This window comes from Phyllobates terribilis, unplaced genomic scaffold (genome assembly GCF_046119375.1).
Source record: "Phyllobates terribilis strain yellow unplaced genomic scaffold, ASM4611937v1 Scaffold_108__1_contigs__length_5656254, whole genome shotgun sequence".
NCBI classification, from domain to species: domain Eukaryota; kingdom Metazoa; phylum Chordata; class Amphibia; order Anura; family Dendrobatidae; genus Phyllobates; species Phyllobates terribilis.
This window is the reverse complement of record NW_027362868.1, coordinates 1650287-1666026: the sequence shown is the minus strand read 5'-3', so window position 1 is coordinate 1666026 and position 15740 is coordinate 1650287. Positions and strand designations below refer to the sequence as shown.

Here is a 15740-nt window from a genome sequence, read left to right as displayed (position 1 = left end):
GCAGCTGTCTACCCTTAGCAGGAGGGTTGCTGATTAATTACCTCTCCTGCTGCTGCTGCTGGCTGTCCAGCAGCAGACTGAAGGTGGCTGCTGCTGTGCGCAGGTATATAAAGGCTCAGAGCCTATTATGACACGCGCAGCCAGCGTTCCATTGCCACATTCCGTCTACTGCAGGCGGGATACCTGGATGGCTGAATGTCACTGAGAAGCTCACAGAGACCGCCATAAGCAACAGTTTAAAAGAATGCCACAGACTAATCAACCAAACTTTTTGGGTTGGTTTCTCTTTTATAGTCTGCAGGCATTAAATGAAAGAAGTCAGTGTTCCAGCAGAGGGAGACAACGTTTCAGAAAAGGCATTGTAGCAAACCAAAAAAGAAATTTTAAGCGCAGCAGAGTAACCAGCTCACATACCTGTTAGCTCAGGTGAGTTTAAAAGGCTGCTGTTGATAACAAGGGCATTTGCTAAATAGATGGTGTGTGTGCAACAATATACTGAAAGGTCAATTATATTGTGCAGCTTATCTCACCACCTGTAGTTATTTAGGTGAAAGCTCCAAAATGCTTGCCTAATATGTCTGTTTATCCAAAAGGAAGTATAGAGGGAGAGCTAGATAGATAGCATTGCATTACATTACATTACATGGCAATGCAATGCACAGTTGCTGAAGTTGAACCAAAATGAGCTTGTCATCTGGCTTCTGCAACTTTTAACATGAAAAATCCAATGAGGAGAAGAAAAGCAAAGCCAAAGAGTCCATCCCAAAATCCGACAAACAAGCAAAATGAACAAAAAGCATTGAATTCAATTCTTTCTGATTTTAGAAACTGCATTAAAGAAGGGGTGCACCGGTCCTGGAGATACTGCAATACCAGGTCAATGCGTGGAGTGGACAGAGCAAGCTCTTTTTCCATCTCCCTGTTCTAAAAATCCATTTAATATATGGTCCCCAGATAGGGGACGTATCAGATATTAAACTGATAAGAACAGATACTACACTTGATCTTAGCCAAAAGGCCGAGAAGCGATAACCAGAATTGGTTTCCGACTACGGTGCCACCCAAGGATTCTGAAAAGTCCATTTGTGGAGATGGCCACCTGGACTCCCGTTAAGAAGACATGCTGTCAACCTCTAGATCCCTCACATGCCTGCACTTTTCGGCTTGCTGCTGCTGCAATCCACGCGTTTTAGATCTGCATAACTCCACCTCTTTTAGCACAGTACCCTCAACCCCCGGCTGTTCCCACCCGCCTCAACACCGTTGGAAGGGAGGAGAACCAATTAAGGCGGGGGGGGGGGGTGGAACGAGCAGCTGTCTACCCTTAGCAGGAGGGTTGCTGATTAATTACCTCTCCTGCTGCTGCTGCTGCTGGCTGTCCAGCAGCAGACTGAAGGTGGCTGCTGCTGTGCGCAGGTATATAAAGGCTCAGAGCCTATTATGACACGCGCAGCCAGCGTTCCATTGCCACATTCCGTCTACTGCAGGCGGGATACCTGGATGGCTGAATGTCACTGAGAAGCTCACAGAGACCGCCATAAGCAACAGTTTAAAAGAATGCCACAGACTAATCAACCAAACTTTTTGGGTTGGTTTCTCTTTTATAGTCTGCAGGCATTAAATGAAAGAAGTCAGTGTTCCAGCAGAGGGAGACAACGTTTCAGAAAAGGCATTGTAGCAAACCAAAAAAGAAATTTTAAGCGCAGCAGAGTAACCAGCTCACATACCTGTTAGCTCAGGTGAGTTTAAAAGGCTGCTGTTGATAACAAGGGCATTTGCTAAATAGATGGTGTGTGTGCAACAATATACTGAAAGGTCAATTATATTGTGCAGCTTATCTCACCACCTGTAGTTATTTAGGTGAAAGCTCCAAAATGCTTGCCTAATATGTCTGTTTATCCAAAAGGAAGTATAGAGGGAGAGCTAGATAGATAGCATTGCATTACATTACATTACATGGCAATGCAATGCACAGTTGCTGAAGTTGAACCAAAATGAGCTTGTCATCTGGCTTCTGCAACTTTTAACATGAAAAATCCAATGAGGAGAAGAAAAGCAAAGCCAAAGAGTCCATCCCAAAATCCGACAAACAAGCAAAATGAACAAAAAGCATTGAATTCAATTCTTTCTGATTTTAGAAACTGCATTAAAGAAGGGGTGCACCGGTCCTGGAGATACTGCAATACCAGGTCAATGCGTGGAGTGGACAGAGCAAGCTCTTTTTCCATCTCCCTGTTCTAAAAATCCATTTAATATATGGTCCCCAGATAGGGGACGTATCAGATATTAAACTGATAAGAACAGATACTACACTTGATCTTAGCCAAAAGGCCGAGAAGCGATAACCAGAATTGGTTTCCGACTACGGTGCCATCCAAGGATTCTGAAAAGTCCATTTGTGGAGATGGCCACCTGGACTCCCGTTAAGAAGACATGCTGTCAACCTCTAGATCCCTCACATGCCTGCACTTTTCGGCTTGCTGCTGCTGCAATCCACGCGTTTTAGATCTGCATAACTCCACCTCTTTTAGCACAGTACCCTCAACCCCCGGCTGTTCCCACCCGCCTCAACACCGTTGGAAGGGAGGAGAACCAATTAAGGCGGGGGGGGGGGTGGAACGAGCAGCTGTCTACCCTTAGCAGGAGGGTTGCTGATTAATTACCTCTCCTGCTGCTGCTGCTGCTGGCTGTCCAGCAGCAGACTGAAGGTGGCTGCTGCTGTGCGCAGGTATATAAAGGCTCAGAGCCTATTATGACACGCGCAGCCAGCGTTCCATTGCCACATTCCGTCTACTGCATGCGGGATACCTGGATGGCTGAATGTCACTGAGAAGCTCACAGAGACCGCCATAAGCAACAGTTTAAAAGAATGCCACAGACTAATCAACCAAACTTTTTGGGTTGGTTTCTCTTTTATAGTCTGCAGGCATTAAATGAAAGAAGTCAGTGTTCCAGCAGAGGGAGACAACGTTTCAGAAAAGGCATTGTAGCAAACCAAAAAAGAAATTTTAAGCGCAGCAGAGTAACCAGCTCACATACCTGTTAGCTCAGGTGAGTTTAAAAGGCTGCTGTTGATAACAAGGGCATTTGCTAAATAGATGGTGTGTGTGCAACAATATACTGAAAGGTCAATTATATTGTGCAGCTTATCTCACCACCTGTAGTTATTTAGGTGAAAGCTCCAAAATGCTTGCCTAATATGTCTGTTTATCCAAAAGGAAGTATAGAGGGAGAGCTAGATAGATAGCATTGCATTACATTACATTACATGGCAATGCAATGCACAGTTGCTGAAGTTGAACCAAAATGAGCTTGTCATCTGGCTTCTGCAACTTTTAACATGAAAAATCCAATGAGGAGAAGAAAAGCAAAGCCAAAGAGTCCATCCCAAAATCCGACAAACAAGCAAAATGAACAAAAAGCATTGAATTCAATTCTTTCTGATTTTAGAAACTGCATTAAAGAAGGGGTGCACCGGTCCTGGAGATACTGCAATACCAGGTCAATGCGTGGAGTGGACAGAGCAAGCTCTTTTTCCATCTCCCTGTTCTAAAAATCAATTTAATATATGGTCCCCAGATAGGTGACGTATCAGATATTAAACTGATAAGAACAGATACTACACTTGATCTTAGCCAAAAGGCCGAGAAGCGATAACCAGAATTGGTTTCCGACTACGGTGCCACCCAAGGATTCTGAAAAGTCCATTTGTGGAGATGGCCACCTGGACTCCCGTTAAGAAGACATGCTGTCAACCTCTAGATCCCTCACATGCCTGCACTTTTCGGCTTGCTGCTGCTGCAATCCACGCGTTTTAGATCTGCATAACTCCACCTCTTTTAGCACAGTACCCTCAACCCCCGGCTGTTCCCACTCGCCTCAACACCGTTGGAAGGGAGGAGAACCAATTAAGGCGGGGGGGGGGGGGGTGGAACGAGCAGCTGTCTACCCTTAGCAGGAGGGTTGCTGATTAATTACCTCTCCTGCTGCTGCTGCTGGCTGTCCAGCAGCAGACTGAAGGTGGCTGCTGCTGTGCGCAGGTATATAAAGGCTCAGAGCCTATTATGACACGCGCAGCCAGCGTTCCATTGCCACATTCCGTCTACTGCAGGCGGGATACCTGGATGGCTGAATGTCACTGAGAAGCTCACAGAGACCGCCATAAGCAACAGTTTAAAAGAATGCCACAGACTAATCAACCAAACTTTTTGGGTTGGTTTCTCTTTTATAGTCTGCAGGCATTAAATGAAAGAAGTCAGTGTTCCAGCAGAGGGAGACAACGTTTCAGAAAAGGCATTGTAGCAAACCAAAAAAGAAATTTTAAGCGCAGCAGAGTAACCAGCTCACATACCTGTTAGCTCAGGTGAGTTTAAAAGGCTGCTGTTGATAACAAGGGCATTTGCTAAATAGATGGTGTGTGTGCAACAATATACTGAAAGGTCAATTATATTGTGCAGCTTATCTCACCACCTGTAGTTATTTAGGTGAAAGCTCCAAAATGCTTGCCTAATATGTCTGTTTATCCAAAAGGAAGTATAGAGGGAGAGCTAGATAGATAGCATTGCATTACATTACATTACATGGCAATGCAATGCACAGTTGCTGAAGTTGAACCAAAATGAGCTTGTCATCTGGCTTCTGCAACTTTTAACATGAAAAATCCAATGAGGAGAAGAAAAGCAAAGCCAAAGAGTCCATCCCAAAATCCGACAAACAAGCAAAATGAACAAAAAGCATTGAATTCAATTCTTTCTGATTTTAGAAACTGCATTAAAGAAGGGGTGCACCGGTCCTGGAGATACTGCAATACCAGGTCAATGCGTGGAGTGGACAGAGCAAGCTCTTTTTCCATCTCCCTGTTCTAAAAATCCATTTAATATATGGTCCCCAGATAGGGGACGTATCAGATACTAAACTGATAAGAACAGATACTACACTTGATCTTAGCCAAAAGGCCGAGAAGCGATAACCAGAATTGGTTTCCGACTACGGTGCCACCCAAGGATTCTGAAAAGTCCATTTGTGGAGATGGCCACCTGGACTCCCGTTAAGAAGACATGCTGTCAACCTCTAGATCCCTCACATGCCTGCACTTTTCGGCTTGCTGCTGCTGCAATCCACGCGTTTTAGATCTGCATAACTCCACCTCTTTTAGCACAGTACCCTCAACCCCCGGCTGTTCCCACCCGCCTCAACACCGTTGGAAGGGAGGAGAACCAATTAAGGCGGGGGGGGGGGGGTGGAACGAGCAGCTGTCTACCCTTAGCAGGAGGGTTGCTGATTAATTACCTCTCCTGCTGCTGCTGCTGCTGGCTGTCCAGCAGCAGACTGAAGGTGGCTGCTGCTGTGCGCAGGTATATAAAGGCTCAGAGCCTATTATGACACGCGCAGCCAGCGTTCCATTGCCACATTCCGTCTACTGCAGGCGGGATACCTGGATGGCTGAATGTCACTGAGAAGCTCACAGAGACCGCCATAAGCAACAGTTTAAAAGAATGCCACAGACTAATCAACCAAACTTTTTGGGTTGGTTTCTCTTTTATAGTCTGCAGGCATTAAATGAAAGAAGTCAGTGTTCCAGCAGAGGGAGACAACGTTTCAGAAAAGACATTGTAGCAAACCAAAAAAGAAATTTTAAGCGCAGCAGAGTAACCAGCTCACATACCTGTTAGCTCAGGTGAGTTTAAAAGGCTGCTGTTGATAACAAGGGCATTTGCTAAATAGATGGTGTGTGTGCAACAATATACTGAAAGGTCAATTATATTGTGCAGCTTATCTCACCACCTGTAGTTATTTAGGTGAAAGCTCCAAAATGCTTGCCTAATATGTCTGTTTATCCAAAAGGAAGAATAGAGGGAGAGCTAGATAGATAGCATTGCATTACATTACATTACATGGCAATGCAATGCACAGTTGCTGAAGTTGAACCAAAATGAGCTTGTCATCTGGCTTCTGCAACTTTTAACATGAAAAATCCAATGAGGAGAAGAAAAGCAAAGCCAAAGAGTCCATCCCAAAATCCGACAAACAAGCAAAATGAACAAAAAGCATTGAATTCAATTCTTTCTGATTTTAGAAACTGCATTAAAGAAGGGGTGCACCGGTCCTGGAGATACTGCAATACCAGGTCAATGCGTGGAGTGGACAGAGCAAGCTCTTTTTCCATCTCCCTGTTCTAAAAATCCATTTAATATATGGTCCCCAGATAGGGGACGTATCAGATATTAAACTGATAAGAACAGATACTACACTTGATCTTAGCCAAAAGGCCGAGAAGCGATAACCAGAATTGGTTTCCGACTACGGTGCCACCCAAGGATTCTGAAAAGTCCATTTGTGGAGATGGCCACCTGGACTCCCGTTAAGAAGACATGCTGTCAACCTCTAGATCCCTCACATGCCTGCACTTTTCGGCTTGCTGCTGCTGAAATCCACGCGTTTTAGATCTGCATAACTCCACCTCTTTTAGCACAGTACCCTCAACCCCCGGCTGTTCCCACCCGCCTCAACACCGTTGGAAGGGAGGAGAACCAATTAAGGCGGGGGGGGGGGTGGAACGAGCAGCTGTCTACCCTTAGCAGGAGGGTTGCTGATTAATTACCTCTCCTGCTGCTGCTGCTGCTGGCTGTCCAGCAGCAGGCTGAAGGTGGCTGCTGCTGTGCGCAGGTATATAAAGGCTCAGAGCCTATTATGACACGCGCAGCCAGCGTTCCATTGCCACATTCCGTCTACTGCAGGCGGGATACCTGGATGGCTGAATGTCACTGAGAAGCTCACAGAGACCGCCATAAGCAACAGTTTAAAAGAATGCCACAGACTAATCAACCAAACTTTTTGGGTTGGTTTCTCTTTTATAGTCTGCAGGCATTAAATGAAAGAAGTCAGTGTTCCAGCAGAGGGAGACAACGTTTCAGAAAAGGCATTGTAGCAAACCAAAAAAGAAATTTTAAGCGCAGCAGAGTAACCAGCTCACATACCTGTTAGCTCAGGTGAGTTTAAAAGGCTGCTGTTGATAACAAGGGCATTTGCTAAATAGATGGTGTGTGTGCAACAATATACTGAAAGGTCAATTTTATTGTGCAGCTTATCTCACCACCTGTAGTTATTTAGGTGAAAGCTCCAAAATGCTTGCCTAATATGTCTGTTTATCCAAAAGGAAGTATAGAGGGAGAGCTAGATAGATAGCATTGCATTACATTACATTACATGGCAATGCAATGCACAGTTGCTGAAGTTGAACCAAAATGAGCTTGTCATCTGGCTTCTGCAACTTTTAACATGAAAAATCCAATGAGGAGAAGAAAAGCAAAGCCAAAGAGTCCATCCCAAAATCCGACAAACAAGCAAAATGAACAAAAAGCATTGAATTCAATTCTTTCTGATTTTAGAAACTGCATTAAAGAAGGGGTGCACCGGTCCTGGAGATACTGCAATACCAGGTCAATGCGTGGAGTGGACAGAGCAAGCTCTTTTTCCATCTCCCTGTTCTAAAAATCCATTTAATATATGGTCCCCAGATAGGGGACGTATCAGATATTAAACTGATAAGAACAGATACTACACTTGATCTTAGCCAAAAGGCCGAGAAGCGATAACCAGAATTGGTTTCCGACTACGGTGCCACCCAAGGATTCTGAAAAGTCCATTTGTGGAGATGGCCACCTGGACTCCCGTTAAGAAGACATGCTGTCAACCTCTAGATCCCTCACATGCCTGCACTTTTCGGCTTGCTGCTGCTGCAATCCACGCGTTTTAGATCTGCATAACTCCACCTCTTTTAGCACAGTACCCTCAACCCCCGGCTGTTCCCACCCGCCTCAACACCGTTGGAAGGGAGGAGAACCAATTAAGGCAGGGGGGGGGGTGGAACGAGCAGCTGTCTACCCTTAGCAGGAGGGTTGCTGATTAATTACCTCTCCTGCTGCTGCTGCTGCTGGCTGTCCAGCAGCAGACTGAAGGTGGCTGCTGCTGTGCGCAGGTATATAAAGGCTCAGAGCCTATTATGACACGCGCAGCCAGCGTTCCATTGCCACATTCCGTCTACTGCAGGCGGGATACCTGGATGGCTGAATGTCACTGAGAAGCTCACAGAGACCGCCATAAGCAACAGTTTAAAAGAATGCCACAGACTAATCAACCAAACTTTTTGGGTTGGTTTCTCTTTTATAGTCTGCAGGCATTAAATGAAAGAAGTCAGTGTTCCAGCAGAGGGAGACAACGTTTCAGAAAAGGCATTGTAGCAAACCAAAAAAGAAATTTTAAGCGCAGCAGAGTAACCAGCTCACATACCTGTTAGCTCAGGTGAGTTTAAAAGGCTGCTGTTGATAACAAGGGCATTTGCTAAATAGATGGTGTGTGTGCAACAATATACTGAAAGGTCAATTATATTGTGCAGCTTATCTCACCACCTGTAGTTATTTAGGTGAAAGCTCCAAAATGCTTGCCTAATATGTCTGTTTATCCAAAAGGAAGTATAGAGGGAGAGCTAGATAGATAGCATTGCATTACATTACATTACATGGCAATGCAATGCACAGTTGCTGAAGTTGAACCAAAATGAGCTTGTCATCTGGCTTCTGCAACTTTTAACATGAAAAATCCAATGAGGAGAAGAAAAGCAAAGCCAAAGAGTCCATCCCAAAATCCGACAAACAAGCAAAATGAACAAAAAGCATTGAATTCAATTCTTTCTGATTTTAGAAACTGCATTAAAGAAGGGGTGCACCGGTCCTGGAGATACTGCAATACCAGGTCAATGCGTGGAGTGGACAGAGCAAGCTCTTTTTCCACCTCCCTGTTCTAAAAATCCATTTAATATATGGTCCCCAGATAGGGGACGTATCAGATATTAAACTGATAAGAACAGATACTACACTTGATCTTAGCCAAAAGGCCGAGAAGCGATAACCAGAATTGGTTTCCGACTACGGTGCCACCCAAGGATTCTGAAAAGTCCATTTGTGGAGATGGCCACCTGGACTCCCGTTAAGAAGACATGCTGTCAACCTCTAGATCCCTCACATGCCTGCACTTTTCGGCTTGCTGCTGCTGCAATCCACGCGTTTTAGATCTGCATAACTCCACCTCTTTTAGCACAGTACCCTCAACCCCCGGCTGTTCCCACCCGCCTCAACACCGTTGGAAGGGAGGAGAACCAATTAAGGCGGGGGGGGAGGGGGGGGGTGGAACGAGCAGCTGTCTACCCTTAGCAGGAGGGTTGCTGATTAATTACCTCTCCTGCTGCTGCTGCTGCTGGCTGTCCAGCAGCAGACTGAAGGTGGCTGCTGCTGTGCGCAGGTATATAAAGGCTCAGAGCCTATTATGACACGCGCAGCCAGCGTTCCATTGCCACATTCCGTCTACTGCAGGCGGGATACCTGGATGGCTGAATGTCACTGAGAAGCTCACAGAGACCGCCATAAGCAACAGTTTAAAAGAATGCCACAGACTAATCAACCAAACTTTTTGGGTTGGTTTCTCTTTTATAGTCTGCAGGCATTAAATGAAAGAAGTCAGTGTTCCAGCAGAGGGAGACAACGTTTCAGAAAAGGCATTGTAGCAAACCAAAAAAGAAATTTTAAGCGCAGCAGAGTAACCAGCTCACATACCTGTTAGCTCAGGTGAGTTTAAAAGGCTGCTGTTGATAACAAGGGCATTTGCTAAATAGATGGTGTGTGTGCAACAATATACTGAAAGGTCAATTATATTGTGCAGCTTATCTCACCACCTGTAGTTATTTAGGTGAAAGCTCCAAAATGCTTGCCTAATATGTCTGTTTATCCAAAAGGAAGTATAGAGGGAGAGCTAGATAGATAGCATTGCATTACATTACATTACATGGCAATGCAATGCACAGTTGCTGAAGTTGAACCAAAATGAGCTTGTCATCTGGCTTCTGCAACTTTTAACATGAAAAATCCAATGAGGAGAAGAAAAGCAAAGCCAAAGAGTCCATCCCAAAATCCGACAAACAAGCAAAATGAACAAAAAGCATTGAATTCAATTCTTTCTGATTTTAGAAACTGCATTAAAGAAGGGGTGCACCGGTCCTGGAGATACTGCAATACCAGGTCAATGCGTGGGGTGGACAGAGCAAGCTCTTTTTCCATCTCCCTGTTCTAAAAATCCATTTAATATATGGTCCCCAGATAGGGGACGTATCAGATATTAAACTGATAAGAACAGATTTTTTTTTTTTTTTTTTTATCGAAAGCCCGAATTCGTGTACAAAACCCGAGTGCGCTTAAAAAAGTGACAAGTGCCACAAAAAAAGTGCACTAGGATGCTGGTCTTCTTGAAACCCTCTCCAAAAGGAGAAGGGTCCCCCAAACCATTCCCCGTCCCTCCGAGCCAAAAGGCCACAGCGAGGAACAGGGACAAAAAGCCACCTCCAGCCGAAGCCAGAGGCGACCCAATCTTACCCCCAGCACCTGCCCGAGTTCTCACCCGAGCAAGGCACTGGGAGCCAAAGACTGTGCTCCCCTCCCGGGAGAGGGGAGCCAACAACGCTCTCCTCCCGAAAGAGGAGAGCCAGGGGGGTTCAGGGGGGAGCGGAACCTGATGGCCACACACTCCCCCCCTAGACCTGTCAAGAGAGGAACCCGTAAGGGAACCGCATCCCGACAAAATCCTAGTAGGACGTGACACACGTGAATAAGTGGACACACAGTGACAAAGAAATTAAATAAATAGTGAAGGTTTCACAGTATAATACTGCCCGGACCTTCGACCGGGAATTGAAAAATTCCCCATCCTAAGGCCAGAAGGCCCGGAATAAGGGTGTGTGCGAAGAAAGAAAATTTGAAGTGCTTGTGCAAATGTGCCATAAACTCAAGTGGGGTTCCCAATCCCAGTGAGTTAAGGCACCCCAGGGTCACCACTCCTGGGGCACTTCACACTTCGGGCTTTCGATCTTCCCCGGCCCAATGGCGTCGATCCTGGGGGGCCATGCTTTCCACCAGATGACTATATTAGCCACCTGGCGTACTAACAAGCGCCTAAACCCCAGTGTGCATAATGTATCAATCTACTAGGGCGGCCAACATCCAAAACCGCCTTTTCGAAAGATACTACACTTGATCTTAGCCAAAAGGCCGAGAAGCGATAACCAGAATTGGTTTCCGACTACGGTGCCACCCAAGGATTCTGAAAAGTCCATTTGTGGAGATGGCCACCTGGACTCCCGTTAAGAAGACATGCTGTCAACCTCTAGATCCCTCACATGCCTGCACTTTTCGGCTTGCTGCTGCTGCAATCCACGCGTTTTAGATCTGCATAACTCCACCTCTTTTAGCACAGTACCCTCAACCCCCGGCTGTTCCCACCCGCCTCAACACCGTTGGAAGGGAGGAGAACCAATTAAGGCGGGGGGGGGGGTGGAACGAGCAGCTGTCTACCCTTAGCAGGAGGGTTGCTGATTAATTACCTCTCCTGCTGCTGCTGCTGCTGGCTGTCCAGCAGCAGACTGAAGGTGGCTGCTGCTGTGCGCAGGTATATAAAGGCTCAGAGCCTATTATGACACGCGCAGCCAGCGTTCCATTGCCACATTCCGTCTACTGCAGGCGGGATACCTGGATGGCTGAATGTCACTGAGAAGCTCACAGAGACCGCCATAAGCAACAGTTTAAAAGAATGCCACAGACTAATCAACCAAACTTTTTGGGTTGGTTTCTCTTTTATAGTCTGCAGGCATTAAATGAAAGAAGTCAGTGTTCCAGCAGAGGGAGACAACGTTTCAGAAAAGGCATTGTAGCAAACCAAAAAAGAAATTTTAAGCGCAGCAGAGTAACCAGCTCACATACCTGTTAGCTCAGGTGAGTTTAAAAGGCTGCTGTTGATAACAAGGGCATTTGCTAAATAGATGGTGTGTGTGCAACAATATACTGAAAGGTCAATTATATTGTGCAGCTTATCTCACCACCTGTAGTTATTTAGGTGAAAGCTCCAAAATGCTTGCCTAATATGTCTGTTTATCCAAAAGGAAGTATAGAGGGAGAGCTAGATAGATAGCATTGCATTACATTACATTACATGGCAATGCAATGCACAGTTGCTGAAGTTGAACCAAAATGAGCTTGTCATCTGGCTTCTGCAACTTTTAACATGAAAAATCCAATGAGGAGAAGAAAAGCAAAGCCAAAGAGTCCATCCCAAAATCCGACAAACAAGCAAAATGAACAAAAAGCATTGAATTCAATTCTTTCTGATTTTAGAAACTGCATTAAAGAAGGGGTGCACCGGTCCTGGAGATACTGCAATACCAGGTCAATGCGTGGAGTGGACAGAGCAAGCTCTTTTTCCATCTCCCTGTTCTAAAAATCCATTTAATATATGGTCCCCAGATAGGGGACGTATCAGATATTAAACTGATAAGAACAGATACTACACTTGATCTTAGCCAAAAGGCCGAGAAGCGATAACCAGAATTGGTTTCCGACTACGGTGCCACCCAAGGATTCTGAAAAGTCCATTTGTGGAGATGGCCACCTGGACTCCCGTTAAGAAGACATGCTGTCAACCTCTAGATCCCTCACATGCCTGCACTTTTCGGCTTGCTGCTGCTGCAATCCACGCGTTTTAGATCTGCATAACTCCACCTCTTTTAGCACAGTACCCTCAACCCCCGGCTGTTCCCACCCGCCTCAACACCGTTGGAAGGGAGGAGAACCAATTAAGGCGGGGGGGGGGATGGAACGAGCAGCTGTCTACCCTTAGCAGGAGGGTTGCTGATTAATTACCTCTCCTGCTGCTGCTGCTGCTGGCTGTCCAGCAGCAGACTGAAGGTGGCTGCTGCTGTGCGCAGGTATATAAAGGCTCAGAGCCTATTATGACACGCGCAGCCAGCGTTCCATTGCCACATTCCGTCTACTGCAGGCGGGATACCTGGATGGCTGAATGTCACTGAGAAGCTCACAGAGACCGCCATAAGCAACAGTTTAAAAGAATGCCACAGACTAATCAACCAAACTTTTTGGGTTGGTTTCTCTTTTATAGTCTGCAGGCATTAAATGAAAGAAGTCAGTGTTCCAGCAGAGGGAGACAACGTTTCAGAAAAGGCATTGTAGCAAACCAAAAAAGAAATTTTAAGCGCAGCAGAGTAACCAGCTCACATACCTGTTAGCTCAGGTGAGTTTAAAAGGCTGCTGTTGATAACAAGGGCATTTGCTAAATAGATGGTGTGTGTGCAACAATATACTGAAAGGTCAATTATATTGTGCAGCTTATCTCACCACCTGTAGTTATTTAGGTGAAAGCTCCAAAATGCTTGCCTAATATGTCTGTTTATCCAAAAGGAAGTATAGAGGGAGAGCTAGATAGATAGCATTGCATTACATTACATTACATGGCAATGCAATGCACAGTTGCTGAAGTTGAACCAAAATGACCTTGTCATCTGGCTTCTGCAACTTTTAACATGAAAAATCCAATGAGGAGAAGAAAAGCAAAGCCAAAGAGTCCATCCCAAAATCCGACAAACAAGCAAAATGAACAAAAAGCATTGAATTAAATTCTTTCTGATTTTAGAAACTGCATTAAAGAAGGGGTGCACCGGTCCTGGAGATACTGCAATACCAGGTCAATGCGTGGAGTGGACAGAGCAAGCTCTTTTTCCATCTCCCTGTTCTAAAAATCCATTTAATATATGGTCCCCAGATAGGGGACGTATCAGATATTAAACTGATAAGAACAGATACTACACTTGATCTTAGCCAAAAGGCCGAGAAGCGATAACCAGAATTGGTTTCCGACTACGGTGCCACCCAAGGATTCTGAAAAGTCCATTTGTGGAGATGGCCACCTGGACTCCCGTTAAGAAGACATGCTGTCAACCTCTAGATCCCTCACATGCCTGCACTTTTCGGCTTGCTGCTGCTGCAATCCACGCGTTTTAGATCTGCATAACTCCACCTCTTTTAGCACAGTACCCTCAACCCCCGGCTGTTCCCACCCGCCTCAACACCGTTGGAAGGGAGGAGAACCAATTAAGGCGGGGGGGGGGTGGAACGAGCAGCTGTCTACCCTTAGCAGGAGGGTTGCTGATTAATTACCTCTCCTGCTGCTGCTGCTGCTGGCTGTCCAGCAGCAGACTGAAGGTGGCTGCTGCTGTGCGCAGGTATATAAAGGCTCAGAGCCTATTATGACACGCGCAGCCAGCGTTCCATTGCCACATTCCGTCTACTGCAGGCGGGATACCTGGATGGCTGAATGTCACTGAGAAGCTCACAGAGACCGCCATAAGCAACAGTTTAAAAGAATGCCACAGACTAATCAACCAAACTTTTTGGGTTGGTTTCTCTTTTATAGTCTGCAGGCATTAAATGAAAGAAGTCAGTGTTCCAGCAGAGGGAGACAACGTTTCAGAAAAGGCATTGTAGCAAACCAAAAAAGAAATTTTAAGCGCAGCAGAGTAACCAGCTCACATACCTGTTAGCTCAGGTGAGTTTAAAAGGCTGCTGTTGATAACAAGGGCATTTGCTAAATAGATGGTGTGTGTGCAACAATATACTGAAAGGTCAATTATATTGTGCAGCTTATCTCACCACCTGTAGTTATTTAGGTGAAAGCTCCAAAATGCTTGCCTAATATGTCTGTTTATCCAAAAGGAAGTATAGAGGGAGAGCTAGATAGATAGCATTGCATTACATTACATTACATGGCAATGCAATGCACAGTTGCTGAAGTTGAACCAAAATGAGCTTGTCATCTGGCTTCTGCAACTTTTAACATGAAAAATCCAATGAGGAGAAGAAAAGCAAAGCCAAAGAGTCCATCCCAAAATCCGACAAACAAGCAAAATGAACAAAAAGCATTGAATTCAATTCTTTCTGATTTTAGAAACTGCATTAAAGAAGGGGTGCACCAGTCCTGGAGATACTGCAATACCAGGTCAATGCGTGGAGTGGACAGAGCAAGCTCTTTTTCCATCTCCCTGTTCTAAAAATCCATTTAATATATGGTCCCCAGATAGGGGACGTATCAGATATTAAACTGATAAGAACAGATACTACACTTGATCTTAGCCAAAAGGCCGAGAAGCGATAACCAGAATTGGTTTCCGACTACGGTGCCACCCAAGGATTCTGAAAAGTCCATTTGTGGAGATGGCCACCTGGACTCCCGTTAAGAAGACATGCTGTCAACCTCTAGATCCCTCACATGCCTGCACTTTTCGGCTTGCTGCTGCTGCAATCCACGCGTTTTAGATCTGCATAACTCCACCTCTTTTAGCACAGTACCCTCAACCCCCGGCTGTTCCCACCCGCCTCAACACCGTTGGAAGGGAGGAGAACCAATTAAGGCGGGGGGGGGGTGGAACGAGCAGCTGTCTACCCTTAGCAGGAGGGTTGCTGATTAATTACCTCTCCTGCTGCTGCTGCTGCTGGCTGTCCAGCAGCAGACTGAAGGTGGCTGCTGCTGTGCGCAGGTATATAAAGGCTCAGAGCCTATTATGACACGCGCAGCCAGCGTTCCATTGCCACATTCCGTCTACTGCAGGCGGGATACCTGGATGGCTGAATGTCACTGAGAAGCTCACAGAGACCGCCATAAGCAACAGTTTAAAAGAATGCCACAGACTAATCAACCAAACTTTTTGGGTTGGTTTCTCTTTTATAGTTTGCAGGCATTAAATGAAAGAAGTCAGTGTTCCAGCAGAGGGAGACAACGTTTCAGAAAAGGCATTGTAGCAAACCAAAAAAGAAATTTTAAGCGCAGCAGAGTAACCAGCTCACATACCTGTT

At 45.6% G+C, this 15740-nt stretch overlaps 11 non-coding genes and 1 pseudogene across 11 annotated transcripts; all 12 read right to left on the bottom strand.

Annotated features, from left to right (window-relative positions):
* Positions 1-839: 839 nt before the first annotated feature.
* On the bottom strand, positions 840-1030 carry LOC141199239 (U2 spliceosomal RNA). Its single transcript, XR_012270996.1, has one exon. It is a non-coding gene; the product is annotated as a U2 spliceosomal RNA (small nuclear RNA).
* A 1122-nt stretch (positions 1031-2152) lies between these two features.
* LOC141199238 (U2 spliceosomal RNA) lies at positions 2153-2343 on the bottom strand. Its single transcript, XR_012270995.1, has one exon. It is a non-coding gene; the product is annotated as a U2 spliceosomal RNA (small nuclear RNA).
* Positions 2344-3464: 1121 nt separating this feature from the next.
* On the bottom strand, positions 3465-3655 carry LOC141200584 (U2 spliceosomal RNA). Its single transcript, XR_012272300.1, has one exon. It is a non-coding gene; the product is annotated as a U2 spliceosomal RNA (small nuclear RNA).
* A 1121-nt stretch (positions 3656-4776) lies between these two features.
* Positions 4777-4967, bottom strand: LOC141200632 (U2 spliceosomal RNA). Its single transcript, XR_012272347.1, has one exon. It is a non-coding gene; the product is annotated as a U2 spliceosomal RNA (small nuclear RNA).
* Positions 4968-6090: 1123 nt separating this feature from the next.
* On the bottom strand, positions 6091-6281 carry LOC141199237 (U2 spliceosomal RNA). The gene has a single exon (XR_012270994.1). It is a non-coding gene; the product is annotated as a U2 spliceosomal RNA (small nuclear RNA).
* Positions 6282-7402: 1121 nt separating this feature from the next.
* On the bottom strand, positions 7403-7593 carry LOC141199235 (U2 spliceosomal RNA). Its single transcript, XR_012270993.1, has one exon. It is a non-coding gene; the product is annotated as a U2 spliceosomal RNA (small nuclear RNA).
* A 1121-nt stretch (positions 7594-8714) lies between these two features.
* LOC141200323 (U2 spliceosomal RNA) lies at positions 8715-8905 on the bottom strand. Its single transcript, XR_012272046.1, has one exon. It is a non-coding gene; the product is annotated as a U2 spliceosomal RNA (small nuclear RNA).
* A 1128-nt stretch (positions 8906-10033) lies between these two features.
* Positions 10034-10219, bottom strand: LOC141200952 (U2 spliceosomal RNA). Its single transcript, XR_012272623.1, has one exon. It is a non-coding gene; the product is annotated as a U2 spliceosomal RNA (small nuclear RNA).
* Positions 10220-11013: 794 nt separating this feature from the next.
* Positions 11014-11105, bottom strand: LOC141201044 (U2 spliceosomal RNA; annotated as a pseudogene).
* A 1121-nt stretch (positions 11106-12226) lies between these two features.
* On the bottom strand, positions 12227-12417 carry LOC141199234 (U2 spliceosomal RNA). Its single transcript, XR_012270992.1, has one exon. It is a non-coding gene; the product is annotated as a U2 spliceosomal RNA (small nuclear RNA).
* A 1121-nt stretch (positions 12418-13538) lies between these two features.
* Positions 13539-13729, bottom strand: LOC141199232 (U2 spliceosomal RNA). The gene has a single exon (XR_012270990.1). It is a non-coding gene; the product is annotated as a U2 spliceosomal RNA (small nuclear RNA).
* A 1120-nt stretch (positions 13730-14849) lies between these two features.
* On the bottom strand, positions 14850-15040 carry LOC141200368 (U2 spliceosomal RNA). The gene has a single exon (XR_012272090.1). It is a non-coding gene; the product is annotated as a U2 spliceosomal RNA (small nuclear RNA).
* Positions 15041-15740: the final 700 nt, after the last annotated feature.